Source organism: Myxine glutinosa, chromosome 11 (genome assembly GCF_964187855.1).
Source record: "Myxine glutinosa chromosome 11, kmMyxGlut1.1, whole genome shotgun sequence".
Lineage (NCBI taxonomy): Eukaryota > Metazoa > Chordata > Myxini > Myxiniformes > Myxinidae > Myxine > Myxine glutinosa.
In genome coordinates, this window is record NC_136271.1 from 21,553,202 (window position 1) to 21,579,334 (window position 26,133).

The 26,133-nt window shown below is 45.2% G+C and overlaps 1 protein-coding gene across 4 annotated transcripts in view; it reads left to right on the forward strand.

Moving 5' to 3' along the window:
- LOC137436479 (uncharacterized) overlaps positions 1 to 26,133 on the forward strand; it is a 175,056-nt gene that overhangs the window by 2,614 nt on the left and 146,309 nt on the right. Inside the window, exons 1-3 of one of the 4 annotated variants that reach the window (XM_068130305.2) lie at positions 980 to 1,157; positions 1,520 to 1,583; positions 19,134 to 19,256. The exons of 1 other annotated variant lie outside the window; for it this stretch is intronic. The gene's annotated coding sequence lies outside the window, so the exon portion shown is untranslated. Of the gene's footprint in view, positions 1 to 979; positions 1,158 to 1,519; positions 1,584 to 19,133; positions 19,257 to 26,133 lie in introns of those variants that run through there. 2 more of the 4 variants (XM_078786464.1, XM_068130306.2) reach the window with 2 other exon arrangements.

Consider the following 26,133-nt stretch of genomic DNA (forward strand, 5'->3'; position numbering starts at 1 on the left):
CAGGGTGAGGGTAGGTTGTTGTCATACACTTTGGGCAAGGTGAGGGTCGGTTGTTGTCATACACTTTGGGCAGGGTGAGGGGAGATTGTTGTCATACACTTTGGGCAAGGTGAGGGTCGGTTGTTGTCATACACTTTGGGCAAGGTGAGGGTAGGTTGTTGTCATACACTTTGGGCAAGGTGAGGGTCGGTTGTTGTCATACACTTTGGGCAGGGTGAGGGGAGATTGTTGTCATACACTTTGGGCAAGGTGAGGGTCGGTTGTTGTCATACACTTTGGGCAAGGTGAGGGTAGGTTGTTGTCATACACTTTGGGCAGGGTGAGGGTAGGTTGTTGTCATACACTTTGGGCAGGGTGAGGGTAGGTAGATGTCATACACTTTGGGCAGGGTGAGGGGAGGGTGTTGTCATACACTTTGGGCAGGGTGAGGGTAGGTTGTTGTCATACACTTTGGGCAGGGTGAGGGTAGGTTGTTGTCATACACTTTGGGCAGGGTGAGGGTAGGTTGTTGTCATACACTTTGGGCAAGGTGAGGGTAGGTTGTTGTCATACACTTTGGGCAGGGTGAGGGTAGGTTGTTGTCATACACTTTGGGCAGGGTGAGGGTAGGTTGTTGTCATACACTTTGGGCAGGGTGAGGGTAGATTGTTGTCATACACTTTGGGCAGGGTGAGGGTAGGTTGTTGTCATACACTTTGGGCAGGGTGAGGGGAGGTTGTTGTCATACACTTTGGGCAAGGTGAGGGTAGGTTGTTGTCACACACTTTGGGTAGGGTGAGGGTAGGTAGATGTCATACACTTTGGGCAGGGTGAGGGGAGGGTGTTGTCATACACTTTGGGCAGGGTGAGGGGAGGGTGTTGTCATACACTTTGGGTAGGGTGAGGGGAGGGTGTTGTCATACACTTTGGGCAGTGTGAGGGTAGGTAGATGTCATACACTTTGGGCAGGGTGAGGGGAGGTTGATTGCTTCCACTTTGGGGATGGGAGGGGGGTATTAAGATCACAAACTTCCTGCTAAGTAAATGCTAAACAAACTTCCTGTTAAATGCAGTTGAGATCACAGACTTCCTGCAGTGTGTGTCATTGTTGGACCTGGCGTGGATTATAATAACTCGGCAGCTTCTGTGACCGTCCTAACCCTTGGAAACCACACTTGGTTTGTTATCTCATGGTTCATGGCAATGTTTGTACTTGAATTGCATAAAGACATTGACAGACAATATTGCTGTAGGGCATGGGCTTGGGACCTGTTCCCTGGGTCTGAAAGCAGAAGGACCCAACAGCGTTCTGTCCAATGGCTGCCAACTCGGCTATCATACCTTGGCTACATCTTAACCTTAAAATGATCATGGGAAGCAACTTCCTTCACAAACACGTACTGCTTGCCGGCATCTATTTGGCCTTTCAATGTTTTTGTGCAAATGTCAAACAATGAATTGTGAATGTTTCTCAAGTTTACATTGCATTATACCTGCCATAAGCTCATTATCGTTACTTGCCTCTTTCTGTTTTCCGTAGAAATAAAAAAAAACAAATGGTTGGCGGCGTGGTCTGAGCACTGACCAAATGAGACTGACCCCAGGTTTGCATTGCACACTTTAAATATTAGTGTCCTTTAAGATTATTTGGTGATGTCCGCAAATATATACATCATTATATTGTACAACCGGACTTCCGGTTCCTCGGGCGAGTGAGGCGTGCTTCGAGCTCTCCACGGCATCGAAGTTTGAGTGTTTTCCCATTCTTGTCTTTGTCAAATTTCCACTGGTTATTTTGCTGTGTACGTGTTATTGTGTGTTTCTAGTTGGTGTTGGTTTGTGGTTCGTGCAAACTTGTGTGTAGTTGATCGTTTTCTGAGTCGTACCTCGTGCGCGGCCTGGTGACTTGGGGCTTCCCTCCCCCCGTCGGTGTTTTGTCGATTTGGGTTCTTTCCTTCACTGTATTGCTTGTTTCTTTTATTTTGTTTTCTCCCCCTCACCTCACCTCCTGAGACAAAGAATTCTATATTGATTCTTTCTCTCCTCCCGGACACGTGCTTGTTCGCTCTCCTCCTCGTCTCGGCTTGTGCCCCGCCCCCTGTATCTCGTTTTCTTCCGCCTCTGCTCCTTCTTTCTCAAATCCACGTTCTCGCTTGGAGACTTTTCCCGGATTGTTTTTTCATCGTTCTGTTTGGATATTGTTGGAATATGTTTAAACCGCAGTCGTGATGCTGACGCCCCCCCCCCCCCCCCCCCCAGAATTTACATGTTTTAAACGTTTCCCAGTGTGTACCCTGGTCAGAATAGGTACACCGTATCCCTGCGTGTCGTAAGAGACGACTAAGAGGGTTGGCGTCAGGAAGGGCATCCGGCCATAAAAACATTGCCTCAAAAAGAGAACCATGACAATCACAAGTACATATGGGCAGGGTGCAGCCCGAAGTGGAGATCGGTTTCTGAGGTTTGGGACATGGAATGTGGGGACAATGACAGGGAGATCAGGAGAAGTGGTGGAAGTATTGGTCAGAAGAAGAGTGGGCATATGTTGTGTGCAAGAGACGAGATGGAAGGGAAGTGGTGTGAGAATGGTGAAGGGTAGGCAGGGACAGAAATACAAGTTTGTGTGGCAAGGCTGCCCGGAGGGTGTGAATGGTGTTGGTGTCCTGTTTTCTGAGGAGTTTGTAGACAGTGTGGTGAGTGTGACTAGAGTGAGTGATAGGTTGATGATGGTGAAAATGATGATTGGAAAGCTCTTGGTGAACGTCATCTCGGGATATGCTCCGCAGGTTGGTCGAAGCGATGAAGAGAAGGACAAGTTCTGGTGTGCGATAGAGAAGCTGATGGAAAATGTGAAAGATGAGGAAGTTGTTGTGGTGGGAGGAGACCTGAATGGACATGTGGGAAGGAGTATGGATGGTTTTGAGGGAGTTCATGGGGGTTACGGATATGGTGTGAGAAATGGAGAAGGTGAAAGGATTTTGGAGTTTGCTGATGGAGCTGATTTGTTGATTTGTAATACTCAGTTCCAGAAAGAGGACAATAAGCTTGTTACATACACGTCAGGTGGGTCGACGACAACCGTTGACTACCTGATGGTGCGTCGGCGAGATAGGGGGCACCTCCGGGACACAAAGAAAGGTGATCCCGGGGGAGGAGGCTGTTTCACAGCACCACTTGGGTGTCTGCGACATAAGGGTGAAAGGTGCGAGGAGAGCTCGGCGGGTGAAGTACCAACCGAGAATGAAGGTGTGGAGGTTGAAAGAGGTGACAGTAAGGGAGGCATTAAAAGAGAGGCTGAGTAGGGTAGAGGATGATGTGGTTGAGCTTGAAAGTGGTTGGATGTCAATGAAAGCTAGTCTGTTGGGAGCCGTTGGTGAGGTATGTGGATGGACAAAAGGACCACCGAGGCACTCGGAAACATGGTGGTGGGATGTTGAGGTTGGAAAGAGGATTGACGAGAAGAGGAAGAAGTTCAAAGAGTGGCAGAAGGCGAAGGGTACGGGAGCAGAAACAGCAGAGCATGAAAGTTATAAGGCAGCCAGGAAGGCTGCAAAGAAAGAGGTAGCAAAGGCGCAGGAGGCATGTAGGAAAATGTTCGGAGAACGCTTGGATTCGGAAGAGGGTCAGAAAGCAGTATTCAGGATTGCAAAGCACATAGCGAAAGAGAGGTGTGATGTGATGGGGGTGAGTTGCTTGAAGGATGAAGTGGGACAAATCGTTGTCGACCCAGATGGAATTAAAGGAAGATGGAAAAGATATATGGAAATGCTGTTGAATACAGAGAATGAATGGGATGGCAACATAGAGAGTAACCCAGTTTTAGGACCGGCAGAGAAGATAACTGAGAAGGAAGTTGAGGAAGCGATAAAAGCAATGAAGAGTGGAAAAGCGGGAGGGCCGACGGGAGTTGTGGGAGATATGTTGAAGGCAGCAGGAAGTTGGGGTGTGAAGAGAATGACAGAGATCTGTAATCTGGTGGTGAAAGAAGGCCACATTCCAGTGGATTGGGAACTGAGTACCCTCGTCCCTCTATACAAGGGGAAAGGTGACCCTCTGGAGTGTGGCTCGTACCGAGCGAAAAAGTTATTGGAGCATGGAATGAAGGTATTGGAAAGGGTGTTGGAGAGGAGGATAAGGAAGAAAGTGAAGATCGACGAAATGCAGTTTGGATTTATGCCAGGAAGAGGAACGAGAGATGCGCTTTTCATTGTGAGGCAGTTGCAGGAGAAGTACATGGATAAGAGGAAGAAGTTGTTTTTTGGGTTTGTTGATCTGGAGAAAGCATTCGATAGGGTTCCACGCAAAGTATTGACATGGGCATTGAGGAAGTTAGGAGTGGAGGAATGGTTGATCAGAGTAGTGATGGCAATGTACAAAAGAGCACGCACAGCTGTAAGGACGAAGGACGGGAACAGTGGTGAGTTTGAGGTGAAGGTGGGAGTGCATCAGGGGTCGGTACTAAGTCCACTACTATTTGTAGCGGTGATGGAGGTGCTGGCTCAGACCGTAAAGGAGGGTTTACCGTGGGAGTTGTTGTATGCAGATGATCTGGTGTTGATTGCGGAAAGTATGGATGGACTGAAGGAAAAGATGAACAAGTGGAAGGAATGTATGGACACAAAAGGTCTGAAGGTGAATATCGGAAAGACAAAGGTGATGGCAAGTGGTAAAGCATGTGGTGAGGTGGAAAGAACTGGGAAGTGGCCGTGTGCTGTGTGCAGGAAGGGTGTCGGAGTGAACTCCATTCAATGTACAATGTTTGCTGAGTGGGTTCATCAAAAATGTAGTGGTCTGAGAGGGTCATTAACCAGTGTGGCAGCTACATTCAAATGTAAGGTGTGCACAGAGGGAGCTGCAGATGGAGGAAATGTTGAGTTGGATCTTGGAGACGGCGTGAAGCTGGAAGGTGTGAAAACATTTTGCTACCTCGGAGACATGCTGAATGGAGAAGGTGGATCAGACTCGGCAACGGTTGCTCGAGTGAGATGTGCATGGAAGAAGTTTCGGGAACTGAGTGGCGTGCTGATGAGGAGGAGAGTGTCGCTGAAGCTGAAGGGAAAGGTGTATGCTGCATGTGTGAGAAGTGTTATGATTTATGGGAGCGAGACATGGGTAATGAACGTAGAGCAGCAACGAAGGCTGGAAAGGGTGGAAATGCGAATGGTTCGATGGATGTGCGGAGTATCGTTGAGAGAGAGGAAGACAAATGATGAATTGCGAAAGATGATGGGAATATTGCCTGTGATTGATGCTGTGAAGAGGAACAGGTTGAGATGGTTTGGTCATGTATTGAGGAAGGATGAAAGTGACTGGTTGAGAAGAGTGATGGAAGTTAATGTAGAAGGAAGTAGAGGACGGGGAAGACCGAGAAAGACTTGGCTAAAGATGGTGGAAGAAGAAATGCGAGCAAGGGGGTTAACAAGGAGAGATGCAGAAAATAGGGCAAAATGGAGAAGATTGTCATGGGGACCGCAAGGCTAACCGCCGCTCTCGCAGGGAACATGGCCTTAAAATGCATGTTGTTGTTGTATTATATTGTACACCGCTCCTTTCCTATTCCATCTCCAGGTGCTGCATAAGGTCATCGCCGGGCACCGAAGGGGGCCCGGCAATGACGCGTTCCGAAAGGGAGTGCTCCGTTTTCACTCTGGTTGTTACCTCTGCCACCAAAGGTGGATGGAGGTTATGTTTTCACACCTGTCTGACTGTCTGACTGTCTGACTGTCTGTCTGTCTGTTCGTCTGTCTGTGATCGAAATATCTCAAAGTTGTGGATGGATTCGTACGAAATTTGGCAGAGATGTAGCGTATGTGACAAGGACGAAATGATTTGATTTTGGTTAAGATCCGGATTCGGATCCGGCTACTAGAAGTTTCAAAGTGATTCTTCACCATCGGGGGATAGCGCCAAAAACGATACACAGCAGAATATCTCAAAAAGTTGTGGATGGATTTGGACGAAACTTGGTGGACCGGTTGGGTGTCTGACAAGGACGATTCGTTTAGATTTTGGTGAAGATCTGAATATGGATTCGGATACGAGAATTATTTAATTTTTTAAGTGGTTATTCACCATTGGCAGATAGGGCCAAAAATGTTACACAGCAGAATGTCTCAAAAAGTTGTGGATGGATTTGGACGAAACTTGGTGGATGGTTGGGTGTCTGACAAGGACGATTCGATTAGATTTTGGTGAAGATATGGATCCGGATCCAGCTAGTAGAATTTTTAAAGTGATTCTTCACCATCGAGTGATATGGCCAACCAGGTGGAGGTATGCCCTCTACTGAGTGCCGTTCTAGTTTTTCTTGTTTTCTTGCTTGTTTGTCCGGGTGATATCTCGGCCATCCTTTGATCTCGGAAGCTGAAATTTGGGGACAATAGTGAGTGAGTTCTTTGGCAAAAACGGTATTTTTTGTTTTTTGATTAATCAATTAATTGATGACTCACTTAATTATTATCGATTAATTAAGTACCGATTTATTTCCTTTCTCGTCTGGGCAATATCTCAGGAACCTTTTGAGTTAGGAAGCTGATATTCAGACACAATAGTGACCAAGTGATGTGGCTATAAAGAATATTTTTGATTTATTGATTAATCAATTAATCGATCTATTTATTGATTAGTCAATTAATCAATTAGTTTATTTTCTTGGGTAATTACCTATTTAACTTGCAAAAAGTTACATCTTCGGATGAAATACTGGTGGTTGAGGTATGCAATTAGCCAATTAATGAAGAAATTCTTTTTTGATTACTGTTTATTGATTTTAATTAGGCAATTAATCAATCAAGTATTGTGTACACCCCTTCCTCCCAATACTGTCTATGTGCACATGGCGGTATCGCGCCCCGGCAATGCCATGCTGGAGGATGTTTATTTATTTGGTGTGGGGGCGGTGTACCTCGAATGTATCTGTACTTGTTTGTCTTTTATTTAATATTACGTGGAAGGTGTGTTTTTGGCCCCTGACGGCATCATTTAAGAACGGCTTCATATTCAATCATGGGATTCCAAAGGATTAGGGCTCTTGTTGTGTTTCTTTGTACAACTTGATGCAGCATAAAAACTGCCTCCAAAGTAATGTCTTTAAATGTTTTCCAGTTTGGATACAAGTGGTGTAAATTTTAGATTGATTCTGAATTTCTGTTTTAGTTCTCTGATTTTGCTGGTATTTTATTCTGTTTAACTATTGGCAAACAACCCTTCTCGGCAAGGGCTTCATTTGGCAGCTGCTTTATTTTTTAAATGCCAATGTGAAAATACAGTAAAATTTTTCCCATAAGGAAACGTAATGGCAGCTATTTTTAAACACCACGTACAATTGACCAACACTGGCTGATATATTTTCTACAAGCATTGAGGATGTGGAGGATTTGGGGTAAGTGGGTGGAAGAGTGGAAACCAATGATCACACTCGTAGGAACCGTCCATCAACCACGATGATCATGATCCCCTTCTGAGCATGTGCTGGTTATATATCTCATGATAGATATTTCTTGCACTTTCAAGGCCGAACAAACTATTCTCCAGTCGTGTTGTTATTGCTATGTGCTACTTATTGACATAACATGGACAATAATCTTTACACTCTGTACCTTCTGTATACTTCAAATACATAATGTTCAGAAAAAGGGAAGTAAGAAAGATGATTTTTTTTTTCCATCTTGCAATATAATGTTGTTTTTATACTTTAAGACCGACCAGCTATTATTGGAAAAATAAAAAAATACTGCATTAATTTTAAGTTGTGGAGAGAGAGAATAATTTCACCGCACTTTTATCTCAAAAAATACAAGATGAGCAACAGCTTTGCTACTTTGCTTTTAAAAAATACGGTGGTGTCATGGTTCGAGCGTCTGCTAAGAGTCGGGTGTTGGTGGTTCAAACCATGGCCGAGTCATACATGTGTGTGTGTGTATGTATAAAAATATATATATCGGTCTCCGTCAGTGGGACATTCGTGAACAAGCTTTGTATATCAAAGGAGGCGATTATGTTGTCCGCACTTGTCGGTGTTTTAGCACAAATTGCTTCTGCAAATGTGAAAGAATCTTTGATCAGGAAATGTGAAAGTGAATCAAATACTGGTTGCAGTGCCTCTCCCAACCACTTGGCCAGTTAATTTTGTGCCGAACCAACCATGGACAATATCGGTCTTAGTGGGACATTTTCCTTGTGAGTCTTGGGCATGGACCATGGACAATATCAACATATCCACTGACGGAGACGATTGATATTTGTGCACATCTCCTATAATCATAGCGTTGTGGAACGTCCGCAAATCTCAGAACAAGTCTTTGTGGAGTTAATGAACACAGCAACAAGGCAAGTTGAATTTTAGTTTCAACAACATTATGTATGTCCAAACTGATGGAGTTGCCATGGGTTCTCCATTAGGCCCAGTACTTGCGAATATCTTTGTGGGCTATCACGAAATGCAGAAACGTGCTTGTCGGCAAGGTGTGGATGCTCCCATCCTATACTATCGGTATGTTGATGATATTTTGGCTTTGCATGCGTCTCAGATGGCATGTGACGCATTCTTGACACAGTTCAATACTCTCCATCCAGTTCTGAAGTTTACCATGGAGCTGGAATCTTCAAACACTTTACCATTCTTGAATCTTCAAACAATTTACTATTCTTGGATGTGTTGGTATAAAGATCCGCACGTGGTTTCGCCACATCCATCTGCTGGAAGCCTACTTTCACTGGGCAGTATACTCCTTGGGATTCCCACAGCTCCACGGGATACAAAATTTCCTTGATCAACATCGTTGTGAACAGACCTCGGAGGATTTCCTCACCTTGTAATCTTCTTGCTGAAATGGACAAAATCATGAATATTCTCGGCGACAATGGTTATCCGGAGTATATAATCAAGAGATATGTGCCCAAGTTTCTCAACACAACAAAGGAACACAAGATTGGCCCTGACAAATGTTTGGTATATATCAGGATGCCATAAAAAGGACAATAATCACGAAGGTTTGAAGAACAAATCAAACATACGGTATCAGACATGTACCTGGCTGTGCAACCTCAAGTAATCTGCACCTCTTGCCTTCTGCTCAAGTCGGTCAACAAGGATGTGCTGTCCACCTCACAAATTAGCAATGTTATACATGAGTTTAAGTGCCGATGTGAAGCTCTGGCCGTGGGCTGTTCAACCCAAAGGTTGGGTTGGCTGATCGTATCAAACAGCATGTCCCCCTGGCGATTCGAGGAAATAACTTGGGAGTGAGAACACAACCAGTGCGAGCATGTAAGAATGTTCTGCCATTGCACGGCACTTGGTAGCCAACCCCGATTGTGCAGACCAGTACAATGCAGATACACTACATGGCCAAAAGTATGTGGACACCCGAACATCACACATCTCATTCCAAAATAATGGGCATTAATATGGAGTTAGTCCCCCCTTTGCTGCTATAACAGCCTCCACTCTTCTGGGAAGGCTTTCCACAAGATGTTGGAACATTGCTGCGGGGATTTGCTTCCATTCAGCCACAAGAGCGTTAGTGAGGTCGGGCACTGATGTTGGACGATTAGGCCTGGCTTGCTGTCGGCGTTCCAATTCATCCCAAAGGTGTTCGATGGGGTTGAGGTCAGGGCTCTGTGCAGGCCAGTCAAGTTCTTCCACACTGATCTCAACAAACCATTTCCGTATGGACTTCGCTTTGTGCTGACACAGGAAAGGGCCTTCCCCAAACTGTTTTTTTTTTTTTTTTTTTTTTTTTGTTTTTGTATACTGAATCGAGGCTCGTGAAAGAGCTAACATTTACTTCACAAACAAATCAACCAGACAAACAAAACACACAAAAAGAGGGAGCGGAAAACAAGATGGGGAGAGAAGGGGAAGCACACAAACACAACATTTGAGAGCAGGGAGATGTGTGGAAGGGAGAGGGCTTGGGGGGAGGAGGCGTGGGAAGGGGGGGGGGGGTGGGGTGGAGGGAGAAGTATAAAACACAAGGACACCAAGGACTTCCAGGACAGAAGTTGGTATTTCAAAAAAGTGGAATTGGGGTGAAATTAGCGGGGGTTGAAAAGATCAAGGTTTTGGATGGGGGAAGATAAGAGATGGTGGTGAACAGCAGTTTTAAAGACCTGGAGGGTGGAGTGGGATTGAAGAGAGTGAGGGAGTTTGTTCCAGAGGCGGGAGAAGAGAGGAATGAAGGAGTGAAGGTGAGCAGAGAGTCTTGATTTTGGCAGTTTGACCATAAGAGGGTTGCAGGCAGATCTTGTGCGACCTGTAGGAATATTTGCGGGACAGAGCCCAGAGAGAGCTGGGGGGGCAAGGCCAGAGAGGAGTCGGTAGAAGATGGAAAGACCACCAACCTGCCTGCGGTGAGTGAGTGAGAGGCCCTTGGAGTTGGCTTCATCGCGGGAGATTCCAATGATTCTGAATGCTTTGGTTTCAACAGCGTGAAGACGAGCTAGGTGTGAGGCAGGAGCACCAGCCCAGAGGGGAGAGCAGTATTCCATTGAGCTGCGGATGAAAGCCTTGTATGTGGTGAGGAGCTCAGGTGTGCCAAGGAAGGACTTTGCACGACGGAGGATGCCCAGTCGGCGACTGGCTTTGGAGGCCAGATTTGAAATGTGGTTTTCCCAGGAAAGATCATGGCAGATAGTGAGACCCAAAAGCTTGAGTGACAGAACTTCTTGGAGAGGATTATTCAGAAAGTGGATGGGAGGGTTGTCCAGTCGGTCTTTTCGGAGAGACATCGTAAGAGTGTGAGATTTGTCAGGATTGAAAGACATGTTCCACTTGTTTGCCCAGTCTGTGATTTTGTCCAGGTCTGCAGAGAGTGAGGAGGCAGCAGACTGCTGATCTGAGGGATGAAGAATGGAGCGACAGAGAGTAGAGTCATCAGCAAAGAGATACAGAGGATTTTCAAGAGAGTCAGAGAGATCATTGATGAAGACCAGAAAAAGCACAGGGCCCAGAACACTGCCTTGTGGAACTCCAGCCTGAACAGGAAGAGGAGATGAGAGAAACCCATTCAGGGCCACACGTTGACTACGACTAGAGAGGAAGTCCGCCAGCCATGCGTGGAGATTTACATTGATACCAAAAGAGGAGTTTGGTGAGCAGAGCGGGGTGCCAGACCGTATCGAAGGCACGTGATATGTCAAGGGAGACTGCTCTAATTTCCTGTTTGGCATTGAGGACCTCCATCCATTGTTGAGAAAGCAGAAGCAGCATGTCCAGAGTAGAGTGTCCAGGTCTGAAACCAAATTGATGATCAGAGATCAAGCCATTGGAGAAGAGGAAAGATTTCATATCTGAAGCAATGATGGAATCCATGACTTTGCTGATAATTGGGAGAAGGCTGATTGGTCTGTAGTTGCTGGGATCTGTTTTTGCACCTTTTTTGTGCAAAGCGGTGATGTTGGCAGATTTCCAAGCAGATGGAAGATGACCTTGAGCAAAAGAGAGGGTGAAGAGAACAGAGAGAGGGAGTGAAAGAGCGGAAGAACAGGATTTTAGGACCCGTGGGCTGATGCCGTCAGGACCAGTTGCAGAATCAGAGTCGAGGGTTTGCAGAAACTTTTCCACCTTGTCAGGAGGAAAGGACACAGAGTCCAGGAGCAGCTGGGTATGACTGGGTACGGTGGGTACAGAGAGGGATGGGTTTGTGACAGAAGATTTAGAGGCAAACACAGAGTTGAGGCATTCAGCTTTTTCACGCGCGGAGTCAGCCGTGTGGCCATTTGAGGTGAGGGAGGGGATGGAGGGGGAACAAACACCAGAAACAGATTTGACCAGACGCCACCAGGATTTGGAAGAGGGAGACAGATAAGAGAGTTCGGTCCTGAGAACGGAGAGATATTGTTTCCTGGCTCTCCTGAGGGTGGACACACTCTTGTTTCGGGCTTTGTGAAAGGAAATGAGATTACCTTCCGTTGGATTTGCTTTCCAGGAGACGAAAGCAAGTTGTTTCTGGGCAATAGCCTCACCACAAGATTAAGTTGTTGCCACAAATTTGTTGCCACAAAGTTGGAAGCACACAATCATCTAGAATGCCATTGTATGCTGTAGCGTTAAGATTTCCCTTCACTGGAACTAAGGGGCCTAACCCGAACCATGATAAACGGCCCCAGACCATTATTCCTCCTCCACCAAACTTTACAGTTAGCACTATGCATTCGGGCAGTTGTGTTCTCAGTATCATAATCATCATGCCATGAGGGCAGAATAACTATTTGACATTCAGAGAAATATGGTGGTGTACAGCGCTGTGTGGTTACCATCACACCTTTTATACAGTGTTCACAAACAAAACAAACTTCGATCGTGCTCGGAAATGCAAAGCAAGCATTTAAAATACTAGGGCATGCCCGTACTATATCTATATCTAAAATTATATCCCCCCCCTCTATTTACATGAAATGGTTTGGTCCAAAGCGAACGGCTTGCGAGTACGGTGACAATCCCCCCCCCTCTATTTACATGAAATGGTTTGGTCCAAAGCGAACGGCTTGCGAGTACGGTGACAATCCCCCCCTCTATTTACATGAAATGGTTTGGTCCAAAGCGAACGGCTTGCGGAGTTTGGTAAAGAAATCGCCATCGCGTGCACAAACGCGCAGGAAAGCGAATGAATCGCAAATTAGTTTTAATTAGTTTTAAAACATAGTTTAACGGCAACATAGTTTTCCAACGTGAAATAAATGAATACGCTCTCAAATGTGCCGTCCGAGGCAGAGTCTGTTCGCCACGTTCGGCACACGTGATAGCTCGCTGCTCTCTGATTGGTTGAATCGTTTTTTGGACATAGCTCGGTAACTACTTCTCCGATTAATATGAAACCTTGAAAAGGCACATCCTCGGGTCCCCAGCAATATACCTGGCAAGTTTAAAGTATATCGGACCCGTGGTTGTCGAGAAACAGCGGTCACAGACATACAGACATACAAACATACAAACATACAAACATACAAACATACACACAGAGATTACTGGAATTATAGATAGATTTCCCCTGTACCTTTTTAACTCAACTGGAATATGTCCAGCTGAGTTTTTGTCGACACCGTGTCCGTCGTCCATCGTCCGTCTGTCCGTCTGTCTGTCTGTCGACTGTAAACAATTCGACGTCTTCGCTCTAAAAGTCACAAATATTGATGAAATTTGATGAAACTTGTTATGCAGCATCTTTAAGACATAAACTAGTAGGGGATTACATCTGGGCGTTGCACGCCCAAAAATGGGCGCGGCAGGGCGGCCATATTGAAAAATCAATTTTTGTCATTCTGGTACTTCCTAATGTAGCTAGAAGGCTGAAACTTGGTGTATAGACAGTATGTAACAAACCTCAACACACATTACGGGTTTTGACGATGTCCGAAAAATGACCGTCGTGACCTATGACATGACTTGACCCATAAACATCAGTTTGGACGACGTCCAAGCTCTAAAAGTCACAAATACTGATCAAATTTGATGAAACTTGTGGCTTTGAAAATTTTCATTTTTCTGGTTTCCATGGAAACAAGTTGGACATAGTGCATTTTGTTATACATTTCGTTTCCGGAGCAGAACTCAAAAACCGTTCAATATATCTTAACCTAACTTTGTACACATATTAGTTCGGTGCTGACCTGGTGCCTTTTGCTACCGAGAGATTTTTAAGAACATTTATTTTTCTGCTTTCCATGGAGACAAGTTGGACTTAGTGCATTTTATTAGGTGGGGCTCTATTCTAGGACACCTTTAGCACATATAAACTATATAGTTTGTGGGTCTTTTATGCATATTCTAACCATATTGATATAGACCAGTTGAGTTCAGGCTCCCTGGAACCTCTAGTCTTTAGACTGTAGAGGGTAAAGGTGGTCTCTGAACTTTCTAGTTTATATACGTATGTACTCGAGTACAAGACGATCCCATGTATAAGTCGACCCCAACTTTTTGCCGAAAAAGTCGGCTATTTTTCATATATCCCGTATATAAGATGGCCCCAGATTTTTACCGAACATATTTTCACAGGCGCATGCTTTGCATGCGAGCCAAACAACAAGCAAGACAAGAAACGTCGAGAAACTATGGCAATTTTCAATGAGTAGTCTATGCATGCCGCCATCATCCATGTTTTTGTCTGGTCATTTGTTTAGATCATACTGCATTACTGATTAAGCGATCTGGGTATGGCTGTTGTGCACAGGACTCAGCATTTCTAGGAATTACGAACCAGGAAGTGGTGTCCGTGTTATTTTACCGGTACTAGTCTCTGTTGCCGATGAAGACTCACTTCCTTATTGAAAATGAATCCGAATGTATTTAACAGTATTAATTTATTATTACTAATAATAAATTATTATAGTTTTAATAATAAAATAATATTGTTGTATTATAGTATAATTAAAGTTGCCCACTCATTAAAGTAACACTAACAAACATATTCATGCTTTTATGCCCTAGGGGGCTTAAAAGCATGAAGATCAGGTTTTGCTATGAAGATCCTGCCTGTCAGGTTAGAAATTATAACCCATCAAGATGCCGAAACGATCAAAATACACTGCTCAGTTCAAGCTGAAAGTCGTCGACTATGCGAAAAAGACAAACAAGAAGACGTCATGCGTAGCACGATACTTGCAAAATCCGCCCCCCCCCCCCAAAAGTTTTCCAATGATGCAGCAAATTGTCCATTTCATGAAGATTAAAATTTACAATCTTGATCAAAGCTCGGGTCAACAGGATGAAAAGTGACGATTTTTCAGATGAAAAATGATGATTTTGGAAGGTTGACCTTGAGTTGACCTTTGATCTTTTGACCTCCAAAATAGTTAGTTTCCCTATTTAGTGACTCAATGTCTAAATGCTGTTCAATTTTCAAGTCAATCGGATGAAAATTGAGGATATTAAAAATTTGGCCTATGTTGACCTCAAAAATAGATGGTGGTTGAATTCAGTGACCATATATATAAATCCTTTTAGAAGCTCAAGTCAATTAAATGAAAATTGGTGATTTTAGAAATTTGGCCTATGTTGACCTTTTGGCCTGTGTTTACCTAAAATATAATACGTGGTTGAATTCAGTGACCAGATATGCAAGTCCTCTTCAAATTTCAAGTCAATTGGATGAAAATTGAGGATTTTAGAAATTTGGCCTATGTTGACCTTTTGGCCTATGTTGACCTTTTGGCCTATGTTGACCTTTTGGCCTATGTTGACCTTTTGGCCTATGTTGACCTCAAACGTAGTTGGTGGTTGAATTCAGTGACCAGATATGCAAATCGTCTTCAAATTTCAAGCCAATCACATGAAAATTGAGGATTTTAGAAACTAGGCCTATGTTGACCTTTTGGCCTATGTTGACCTCAAGAATACTTGGTGGTTGAATTCAGTGACCAGATATGCAAGTCCTCTTCAAATTTCAAGTCAATTGGATGAAAATTGAGGATTTTAGAAATTTGGCCTATGTTGACCTCAAGAATACTTGGTGGTTAAATTCAGTGACCAGATATGCAAGTCCTCTTCAAATTTCAAGTCAATTGGATGAAAATTGAGGATTTTAGAAATTTAGCAAAGTTGGTGACCTTTGGCCTATGTTGACCTTTTGACCTATTGACCCCAAAAACAATAGGCTTCTTGCTTTTGACCAACTCTACCATTTGGTGAAGTTTCGTGAAGATCGGTTGAAAATTGTGACCTGTAGACCGGTGACAAACAAACAAACAGACAGACAGACAGAACCACAAACACAACCGACCAATATACTTGAAAAATCTTAGATTTTTTACTTTCACCTGTTTTTTACCTTTTTTACTTTTTACTTTTACTTTTTACTTTTTACTGAAAAATCTTAGATTTTTCAAGTAATAACTGTGCTGCTGCACGAGAGTTCGGGGTCTCCGAAAAGATGGTTCGAGATTGGAAGAAGATTGAAACCAAACTGCAAACCATGCCAAAGAACAAATGTGCCAATCGGGGGAAGGCGAGAATTTGGCCGGAGTTGGACACCAATGTAGCAGAATGGGGCCAGGAGCACCGTCGGAGTGGATACATCATAACCAGAGGAGCAATACAGAATCATCCCAATCATGTCGAGTCTGTCGATCCCACAAAACATTACTCGTGCATAAGACGACCCCCAAAATTTAGGCCATGAAAATCATCTCAAAAACCTGACTTGTCCATGAGTATGTACGCTATTTGTTTTGTACTTGCAAAATCAAAGATTTGCAAGTATATTGGTTGGTCGGGTTTGTTATTCTGTCTTGTCTGTCTGTCTGTCTTGTCTGTCAACTGCCTGCAGGTCGCATTTTACTCCGCTCTTCACAAAACTTAACCACTTGTTGGAGGTAGTCTCAAGCTATAAGGCTATTCTTTTTGGGTTCAAAGGTCAAGGTCACAAATTGTCAATTTCCATCCAATTGACTTGATATCTAAATATTGTTTTAGCCGCAAGGTTCGTCCCAATTGTTTTCCTGGTTCAAATCCGATGGGGAGCATCAAAGGTACCGCAACAGTAGGCCATTTCAAAGACACCCCTGTCTGATCTCGCTTCTAAATGGCATGTTACCTTACAGATTGGGAGCCCAAAAGCTGCCCAGTGTCACGCTGATAAGCATCACGTGTCTTTGTCTTTATCATCACGCCACAGGCCAAGCGAACCAACCTCCAGACGCATAACGTGATCACCTGGGCAGTGTGGGAACAGCAAACAAATAGTCCTTCAACGGCCCCACATAACCACCAAAGGAAGCAACCACCACAGTCAGAATTCACCACGAGACCAGGTATATTTGATGCTGAAGAAATACTGGCACATGGAAGGAAACGAGAAGTAATCACGTACCTAATAAATCAACAATGATAATTCCTTAACCTTCTACCGATATACTCCCACACTACAACAAATGAATGGCAATCCTTCAATAGCTTATGCCTTTTGAAAGGCCTCAGATAGACAAAGTAGGTACAGACAGGACTGAAGAGAATTGCGGGCAAACCCGATGCAGAGTCTGGTGAAAAGAGAATTGCAGGCAAACTTGATGCAGAGTCTGGTAAACGGGTCTCACCAGTCCCGGCAGCTCCAAAGCGAGACTTCTCTGCCATGGGTGAGGAGGGAGAGAGGAGTGGCTTTCGCTGGGTGAAACGTGCCTTGGCTGGGTGTGGGGTGTGGCTTTGCCACTGGAGCTTGAGACCAAACGCAGTCTTCGGCTCGGCGTTCCAGGTTTCTCCTCCTCCCTTTCTTGCCCTCACCTTTGTCGACCCAGCATGCATGGCACAATGACGTGCCACACCACTCCCCGCTCACCATTGGGCCGTGGTCCCCTTCATGGGTGGGGCAAACCCTTCCTGACTCCACCGAATACGGCTGCTAATGACTGGCAATGTGATCTCGGCTTTTCCCGCCAAACTAGCTCCTCAAGGCCAAGCAAAAATCTGCCTTTCTCTCTCCACCTCTTGTCTCCTGCTCCCTTCATTGTATGTTTTCGTGTCTGTGCATGTTTTCATGTTTAATGTGTTGGCTCTTACACGAGGCTCGATTCTGTAAACAGAAAAAAACCACTAAAAAGCACATATATGACAGATTATAGGGCAGAACGGTAAAAATGGGGTCAAAAGGATTGATTTTAGATACAGAAAAAGGGGTGGGTAAATGTTATCTAACTTAACATATGAGTGATGCATATCTAATATCACAATGAATTACTTTTCGCTTGTGCTAGACATGCGCTTTATGGAAATAACTGCTCTATTTTGCACATTATTAACCCCTCGGAGCCATTTACACAACAGTACAGTATGTACGAGAGTTCATAGAACACGATACCCCATGCAGTGTTGAAGTCTATACTTCAATTTTAATAGAACAATGATATTAAAGATTTAAAAAAAAGAAAGTTTAGCGCTATGGAAGTAGTCTTATACATCACCCTTATACACTACCCTATTTAATATGTCCAAGTACTGCTAAACTGGAGGTTATTGGAAGTGACAAGAAGGCAATTTCTGTTCACCAGTGTTCAAATATATAATTCAATTGAAATAAAATAAAGATTGTAAAATTCGTTTAAAAGTCGCACGATATGATATGGTATTCTTATCGTGTCCACGGACAGTCAGTCTATCCATGGCCCAGCCAAAACTGGACACGTTTTTGCACCTTGTTGTTGAATTCGGCAAGATCTGCAACAGTGCAGGGTTCCTCTAGCGATGGACATAGCAAGATATGTTGCATCGTGTTGTCGGGCTGGTTGTATATCCCCATTTGTTTAGTGACACCTTTGAACGACCTACACCAGTCCTAAGTCTGTTAAGGCACTCCCATGTTACCCAGTTGTAATTAGCTCCTGGGGGAGGCTTTCATCAGGTAGAATTTCCATCGCTAGGAGTTGTTCGAGACTGGCAAGCCGGTCTTTCCACAAAGCGATGCGGGCTTCAGATGGGGTTGATTGTAATGTCACAACACTGTTCATGAAGCTCTTCCTTGACTTTAGGCGTCTGAGGGTAGGTGTATGACCATGCAGAGAGTGCCTCTCATCTGATGTTTGACGGAGTCGCTCTTTTTTGCTGTCTACCGTTCTTCTTATATCAGGGGAGCAATACCCGCCAAGATGTATAGGCTGTTGGTGTTTTTTGGTTTTAAACAATCTGTGATAGATCGGCAGCTTGCATTCAGAACGGTATCCATCTGCTTAGCATGAGTAGATCTTTCCCATACAGGGCAGGCGTATTCAGCAGTGGTATAGCAAAGAGCCATTGCACTGGTTCTCAATGTTTTTGAGCTTGCTCCCCATCTTGTGTTCGTGAGCTTATTCAGGATGTTGTTTTGTGCGCTCACTTTTGCCTTTGTCTTCTCGATGTGGTTCTTGAAGGTAAGGCATCGGTCAAGAGTGACTCCAAAATAGATAGGGTGCTCGCAATGCCTCAGTGTTGCTCCACACCAGGTTACTTCAAACTGGCGTTTGGCTTCAAGGTTTCTGAGGTGGAATGCACAAACTTGCGTCTTTGTTGGGTTTGTGCGAAGGTGGTTTTCTTCTTAGTAGGATATTAGTCCCTCCAAGGCCTCGGACAGCGTGTTCTCCACGGTATTAAAATCATTGCTTTGGGCAGTGATACATATGTCATCAGCATATATAAAACGGCGTGTAACACCGTCTATAGGTTGGTCATTTGTGTGGATGTTGTACAGCAACGGTGCAAGCACGCTTCCCTGAGGAAGACCATTCTTCTGAATACGCCACCTGCTACGCTTCCCACCGAGTTCAACATAGAACCGGCGATTCTGAAGCATGCTTTCTAACAGCTCTGTTAAGTGAGTATCTTTTATCATCTCTAGGATCTTGCAGAGGAGACACCTATGGTTCACTGTTGCGTATGCTGCTGGCAGGTCTACAAAAACAGCGCCTGTTACCATTCTTTGCTCATAACCATCTTCGATATGTTGTGTGGGGTTGAATAGTTGGCTTGTTGTTGATTTGCCGGAGCGGAAACCTGCACTTTATGGTAAACACTCGACTGAGTCAACAATTTTCCCCTGCCATCTCGCGGATCCCTTGGCAGCACTCTGCGGCCTTCTTGGGGTCCTCGGACCCCCGGTTGAGAAACTCAGGTATAAATGAATTAATTCCGGAATTTACCGCCGTTTTGCATTGTCTATTGTACCACTCTATCTAACACTGTACATTAGTTAGTTTTACCTGTTGTATGTGTCCTTTACGACATCCATAAAAAAACTAAGTTTCATGTTTGGAATGATTTTCAATTTTGTTTCACTGCTAGACAGGCAGAGAGAGTGAAAAAATAATTCTCTCTTCTCTGCGCATGCGTAATTGGGCTGAATTTAGAGACAAAGTGTGTACTGTAAAACGCCACGTTTGTTTTCCGATTCATGTTCCGATTCATGTTAAAAATACAACATCAATTTAAATAAGTTGTTCCTCGATCATAAACTAACGTTTGCAGACAGATGGGTGGACAGACATGAACTACCGTAATTGCTTAATCCAGCTCTTAGTTCTGCATGCGTGGGGTAAAAACCGAAAAACACGGGTGGACAGTGGAGCCCCGGTCGACCCACGTGGATACGTCTATTAATTACGTACAGTTATTGGACCATGCCTGTCGATTAATTATGTCTCGATCTATTACATACTATTGGAACGTGCCTTTTCGACCCTCTTGACTTTTAAAGAATCTTTAGACTCATTTGGACCTTTACACCCTTTTGACCACATGGACAACTTGATCCTTTAGACCCATGGACCATTTAGACCTTTCTTCTTTTGTGTGCATCACAGGACTGCAACACAGCATCATTGGCTGGGGACACAGTTGTGTTGCTGATGCAGTACCCCTATTACCAGTACACTGGTACTCATTTTGCTGACCTCGGAAGGATGATTGGCTGAGTCAGCACCTCTTGGTGTTAATTCAGTGGCCGACTCAGGACCCTGGGATCCCAAGATTTGAACTCGGGACCCATCCCAAGCCAGCCTTGCTAACTGTTACGCCAGGCTTCATTTTGACATTTTAGGACCCTTTAGACCCCTTGGACTCGAGACATTTATACCCTCTTGACTGCTGAGACCCTATGACTCTCAGACCTTTTAGACCTGAAGACCCATTCGAATTTAGATCCATTAGATCCCTAACTACTATTGGAACATACCCTTGTACCCATCGGAGTGAGTATTGGACCCTGTAGACCCCTTTAGACCTCGAAGGACCCTTATATACCACTTAGACCCTTCAGACTTTTACACCTATTCGACCCGTTTATGCAATCTCCATCGACGAACATTGGCAATAGAATGGGCCGTACTGAAGAGAGAGCTCGTTGACTTTTAATATGGCACCGTCATAGGATGCCACCTTTACAAGTCAGATCATCACATTTCTGCTCTGCTAGAGCTGCTCTGGTCAACTGTAAGTGCTGTTATTGTGAAGTGGAAATGTCTTGGAGCAACAACAGCTCAGCCGCGAAGTGGTAGGCCACACAAGCTCACAGAACGGGAGTGCTGAAGTGCGTAGCGCGTAAAAATAGTCTGTCCTCGGTTGCAACACTCACGACCGAGTTCCAAACTGCCTCTGGAAGCAACGTCAGCACAACAACTGTTCGTCGGGAGCTTCATGAAATGGGTTTCCCAGGCTGAGCAGCTGCACACACGCCTAAGATCACCATGCGCAATGCCAAGCATCGGCTGGAGTGGTGTAAAGCTCACCACCATTGGCCTCTGGGGCAGTGGAAACGCGTTCTCTGGAGTGATGAATCACGCTTCACCATCTGGCAGTCCGACGGACGAATCTTGGTGTGGCAGATGCCAGGAGAACGCTACCTGCACAAATGCACAGTGCCAACTGCAGAGTTTGGTGGAGGAGGAATAATGGTCTGTGGCTGTTTTTCATGGTTCGGGTTCGGCCACTTGGTTTCAGTGAAGGGAAATCTTAACGCTACAGCATACAATGACATTCTAGAGTCGAGACGATTGTGTGCTTCCAACTTTGTGGCAGCAGTTTGGGGAAGACTTTCCTGTTTCAGCATGACAATGCCCAGGTGCACAAAGCGAAGTCCATACAGAAATGGTTTTTCGAGATCAGTGTGGAAGAACCTGACTGGCCTGGATAGAGCCCTGACCTCAACCCCATCGAACACCTTTGGGATGAATTGGAATGCCGACTGTGAGGCAGGCCTAATTGCCCAACATCAGTGCCCGACCTCACTGGTGCTCTTGTGGCTGAATGGAGGCAAATCCCGCAGCAATGTTCCAACATCTCGTGGAAAGCCTTCCCAGAAGAGTGGAGGCTGTTATAGCAGCAAAGGGGGGGACCAACTCCATATTAATGCCCAAGATTTTGGAATGAGATGTTTGATCTTTGGGTGTCCACATACCTTTGGTCATGTAATGTATGTATATACGAGGTGTGTTCAAAAAGTATGTGACCTTAATTTGTCGTGCGTAAACAAATGAAGCTAGGGAGGCGTTGATTGGTGCACGTATGTAGGCGATCCTAATGCGCACGCGTCAATTTTTTCCCACCTGCAGAAGCTGTCATTCGACGGCAGACCGCCGATGAGTGAGGAAGTGTAAGTGAGCGCCGTCGGATTTTCGTTTTTGACAAAATGACGGAAAAACTTGAACAACGCTACTGCATCAAATTTTGTGTAAAGCTTGGCGATTCCCAAGTGGAAACGATCCGCAAGATTCAACAGGCCTTCGGGGACGAAGCATTGAGCATCACACAGATAAAGGAGTGGTACAACCGCTTCAAAGATGGCCGCGCATCAGTGGAGAGTGAAGCACGTTCGGGTAGGCCCTCAACATCCCGAAATGAGATCGTCATTGACCAATTGAGGACCCTGGTGATGCAGGATCGTCGAATCACGATCAGAGAACTTGCAGACGAGGTGGGCGTCAGCATTGGATCCGTTCATTCCATTATGAAGGAGGATTTGGGCTTCAGGAGAATCTCAGCGAAGTTCGTACCAAAGCTGCTAACGATTGAGCAGAAGCAACTCCGTTTGGAGATCGCACAGGACATGCTGGAGACTGTGAACAGCGATCCCAGCTTCCTCAACACAGTGATCACTGGCGATGAGTCCTGGGTTTATGGGTACGACCCAGAAACCAAGTTGCAGTCATCACAATGGAAGCATCCAACATCCCCGAGGCCAAAAAAAGCAAGGCAGGTCCGCAGCAATGTCAGTCATGCTGACCGTCTTCTTCGACTCCAGTGGCGTGGTTCATCAAGAGTATGCACCACACGGCACAACCATCACCAAGGAGTATTACCAAGAGGTTCTGCGTTGCCTTCGTGACGCTGTGCGACGCAAACGGCCGGACCTGTGGGCAGCGGGCAATTGGCAGCTCCATCACGATAACGCACCCGCCCATTCTTCACATTTGATACAGAGTTTGTTGGCCAAACACAACACACCTGTGCTTCGTCAGGCTCCATACTCTCCCGACATGGCTCCGTGTGACTTCTGGCTTTTCTCCAAGCTGAAAATGCCCCTGAAAGGGACCAGATTTCAGTCCAGAGAAGACATCATGCGGAATGCGACGGACCAGCTGCGCGCCATCCCAAAAGAGGCGTTCCAGCGCTGCTTCCGACAGTGGCAGAACCGTTGGGAGAAGTGTGTGGCAGCCCAAGGGGACTACTTTGAAGGAGATTAGTATAAGTTTGTTGTATCTGGATACGAGTATTTTTTATGAACAAAGGTCGGATACTTTTTGAACACACCTCGTATATATACAGACTTGGCATTTAATATGGAATATTTTTTTTGTGGGGGTGAACTTACTTTTCAAGATGACTTAGAACCAAAAGTTCATTGGAATTATGTTGAAACTATTCTAGATTTTGTTAATGTGACCTTTAAAAGAAAGAAAAACCACATTTGACATTTCGAAGCAAATAAATTGATCCTTGAAAGTGATGTAAACTGATATCGAACTCAATTCACAGACAGTACTGTGTTAAACTTCTGTACGTTTTCCAGAAGTATCTCTTTATTTTGCACATTAGCCAAGTCTAATCCACCTTCTCCATTCAGCATGTCTCCGAGGTAGCAAAATGTTTTCACACCTTCCAGCTTCACGCCGTCTCCAAGATCCAACTCAACATTTCCTCCATCTGCAGCTCCCTCTGTGCACACCTTACATTTGAATGTAGCTGCCACACTGGTTGATGACCCTCTCAGACCACTACATTTTTGATGAACCCACTCAGCGCACATTGTACATTGAATGGAGTTCACTCCGACACCCTTCCTACACACAGCACAGGGCCACTTCCCAGTTCTTTCCACCTCACCACATGCTTTACCACTTGCCATCACCTTCGTCTTTCCGATATTCGCCTTCAGACCTTTTGTCTCCATGCATTCCTTCCACTTGTTCATCTTTTCCTTCAGTCCATCCATACTTTCCGCAATCAACACCAGATCATCTGCATACAACAACTCCCACGGTAAACCCTCCTTTACGTTCTGAGCCAGCACCTCCATCACAGCTACAAATAGTAGTGGACTTAGTACCGACCCCTGATGCACTCCCACCTTCACCTCAAACTCACCACTGTTCCCGTCCTTCGTCCTTACAGCAGTGCACGCTATTTTGTACATTGCCATCACTACTCTGATCAACCATTCCTCCACTCCTAACTTCCTCAATGCCCATGTCAATACTTTGCGTGGTACCCTATCGAATGCTTTCTCCAGATCAACAAGCCCAAGAAACAACTTCTTCCTCTTCTCCATGTACTTTTCCTGCAACTGCCTCACAATGAAAAGCGCGTCTGTCGTTCCTCTCCCTGGCATAAATCCAAACTGCATTTCCTCGATCTTCACTTTCTTCCTTATCCTCCTCTCCAACACCCTTTCCAATACCTTCATTCCATGCTCCAATAACTTTATCGCTCGGTACGAGCCACACTCCAGAGGGTCACCTTTCCCCTTGTATAGAGGGACGAGGGTACTCAGTTCCAAATCCACTGGAATGCGGCCTTCCTTCACCACCAGATTACAGATCTCTGTCATTCTCTTCACACCCCAACTTCCTGCTGCCTTCAACATATCTCCCACAACTCCCGTCGGCCCTCCCGCTTTTCTACCCTTCATTGCTTTTATCGTTCCTCAACTTCCTTCTCAGTTATCTTCTCTGCCGGTCCTAAAACTGGGTTACTCTCTATGTTGCCATCCCATTCATTCTCTGTATTCAACAGCATTTCCATATATCTTTTCCATCTTCCTTTAATTCCATCTGGGTCGACAACGATTTGTTTCACTTCATCCTTCAAGCAACTCACTCACCCCCATCACATCACACCTCTCTTTCGCTATCTGCTTTGCAATCCTGAATACCGCTCTCTGACCCTCTTCCGAATCCAAGCATTCTCCGAACATTTTCCTACATGCCTCCTGCGCCTTTGCTACCTCTTTCTTTGCAGCCTTCCTGGCTGCCTTATAACTTTCATGCTCTGCTGTTTCTGCTCCCGTACCCTTCGCCTTCTGCCACTCCTTGAACTTCTTCCTCTTCTCGTCAATCCTCTTTCGAACTTCATCATCCCACCACCATGTTTCTGAGTGCCTCGGTGGTCCTTTTGTCCATTCACATACCTCACCAATGGCTCCCAACAGACTAGCTTTCATTGACATCCAACCACTTTCAAGCTCAACCACATCATCCTCGACCCTACTCAGCCTCTCTTTTAATGCCTCCCTTACTGTCACCTCTTTCAACCTCCACACCTTCATTCTCGGTTGTTACTTCACCCGCCGAGCTCTCCTCGCACCTTTCACCCTTCTGTCACAGACAACCAAGTGGTGCTGTGAAACAGCCTCCTCCCCCGGGATCACCTTTGTGTCCCGGAGGTGCCCCCTATCTCGCCTACGGACCATCAGGTAGTCAACGGTTGTCGTCGACCCACCTGACGTGTATGTGACAAGCTTATTATCCTCTTTCTGGAACTGAGTATTACAAATCAACAAATCGGCTCCATCAGCAAACTCCAAAATCCTTTCACCTTCTCCATTTCTCACACCATATCCGTAACCCCCATGAACTCCGTGAAAACCATCCATTCTCCTTCCCGCATGTCCATTTAGGTCTCCTCCTACCACAACAACTTTCTCATCTTTCACGTTTTCCATCAGCTTCTCTATTGCACACCAGAACTTGTCCTTCTCTTCATCGCTTCGACCAACCTGCGGAGCATATCCCGAGATGACGTTCACCAAGAGCTTTCCAATCATCATTTTCACCATCATCACCCTATCACTCACTCTAGTCACACTCACCACAATGTCTACAAACTCCTCAGAAAACAGGACACCAACACCATTCATGCCCTCCAGGCACCCTTGCCACATAAACTTGTATTTCTGTCCCTGCCTACCCTTCACCATTCTCACACCACTTCCCTTCCATCTCGTCTCTTGCACACAACATATGTCCACTCTTCCTCTGACCAATACTTCCACCACTTCTCCTGATCTCCCTGTCATTGTCCCTACATTCCATGTCCCAAACCTCAGAAACCGATCTCCACTTTGGGCTGTACCGTCCGTGCCCATATGTAGTTGTAATTGTCATGGTTCTCTTTTTGAGGCAATGTTTTTATTGCCGGATGCTCTTCCTGACGCCAACCCTCTTAGTCGTCTCTTACGACACGCAGGGATACGGTGTACC